Source organism: Limulus polyphemus, unplaced genomic scaffold (genome assembly GCF_000517525.1).
Source record: "Limulus polyphemus unplaced genomic scaffold, Limulus_polyphemus-2.1.2 Scaffold9731, whole genome shotgun sequence".
NCBI classification, from domain to species: Eukaryota; Metazoa; Arthropoda; class Merostomata; order Xiphosura; family Limulidae; genus Limulus; species Limulus polyphemus.
The window spans coordinates 12,308-14,222 of record NW_013675341.1 but is presented as its reverse complement, the minus strand read 5'-3'; positions in this window follow the sequence as shown (position 1 = coordinate 14,222).

Genomic DNA, 1,915 nt, shown 5'->3' with positions numbered 1-1,915 from the left:
GATGTTTGTGTGTTGTATTTCATGATTAAGGTGAGTTTGTGTGTCTAGACAAGAGGAGATAAAGTGTGTTTGTATTGTATCCCACGATTAAGGTGAGTTTGTGTGTCTAGACAAGAGGAGATAAAGTGTGTTTGTATTGTATCCCACGATTAAGGTGAGTTTGTGTGTCTAGACAAGAGGAGAGATAGGGTGTTTGTATTGTATCCCACGATTAAGGTGAGTTTGTGTGTCTAGACAAGAGGAGAGATAGGGTGTTTGTATTGTATCCCACGATTAAGGTGAGTTTGTGTGTCTAGACAAGAGGAGAGAGTGTGTTTGTATTGTATTCCACGATTAAGGTGAGTTTGTGTGTCTAGACAAGAGGAGAGAGAGTTGGGATACAATACAAACACCCGATTAAGGTGAATTTCTGTAAGGTAAGTTGTTCATAAATACTAAATGTTTTTAGAAAACAAACTTATCAAATATTGTTTCTTCTTAGAGTATTCTAAGTGTTTAAAATGTGTTTGTGTGGATGGAATCAGACCCATACCCCATTGGTGGATGGAGTCAGACCCATACCCCATTGGTGGAAATTACAGTGCTTCCCCAGACTTCCTCGCTGGAACATACATCCTCTTCTAGTCACATCTCTTCTGTACCGGCACTCTGCATTCCAAAATATGCTACATCCAACCCTGTAGACCCCCTAGATAAAATATTGGATCAATCAGGTGTGTGTTTGGATTATCCAGTAAAATTAATAATGCAAAGTGCAGTACACTAAATGTTAACAAAAGATAGAAGCTAAGTTTACAGCACACACTGATACGACAATTATTCGTTAATTTCTTGTGACGTTTGTTATTTCGTCGAGTAACAATCTCAATCTACTAATTACTACTTCTGACTTAATGTAACTTACTAACAGATTCAAAAATAAAGAATAGACCTATTCTGTTATACTTCACTTTTTATATGCATCTGTAGCATCTATGTATTGGTCACATGTCAACGACTCCAGAATTTTACATGGAACATTCGGATAACTGAGAAAGCTTTTACATATCTTCAGCTTGAAAATATGCTTGATGGAGCAGCCACTAGCATCTGGTAGTTGTTACTTCTCTCTGTGATGGGGCAACCATTAATACCTGGTAGTTGTTACTTCCATCTGTGATGAGGCAGCCATTAATGCCCTGGTAATTATTCTTCTCTCTGTGATGGGGCAGCTATCTGGTAGTTGTTACTTCTCTCTGTGTTAGGGCAACTACTAATGCCTGGTGATTGTTACTTCTCTCTGTGATGGGGCAGCCATTAAAGCCTGGTAATTGTTACTTCTCTCTGTGATGGGGCAGCCATTAATGCCTGATAATTGTTACTTTTCTCTGTGATGGGGCAGCCATTAGTGCCTGGTAATTGTTACCTCTCTCTGTGATGGAGCAACCATTAATGCCTGGTAATTGTTACTTCTATCTGTGATGGGGCAGCCATTTATGCCTAGTAGTTGTTACAACTTTCTTTTCGAAGGTGGTCTTCCTAGGTAACTTTCTTTGATTTTTTGTTATAATTCTTCTTTACATTTTTCTGTGGCTTCTTTTGCTTTCTCTTCAGTCATATTCATCGCTGTTTGTACTTCTTCTGTAAATATCAAGTCTTATTCTCGTAATTCCTCTCTTAAGTTTCAAATTATTCCTTTTTAGTCTTCTTTTAAATACCTGTCTCTTTCTTGTTAATTTTCTTCCCATTGTTTCATCATTTCCAGGAATTTTTTTATTTTGCTTCTAATATATAGATTCTACTTTATTTTTACCAAAATAACCCCACTTCTGACACCAGTATCGTAATGGTGTGAATAATCATTCGGGTCCTTTTACATTGTTTGCCCGCCCAGTGGCACAGCGGTATGTCTGCGGACTTACAACGCTAGAATCCG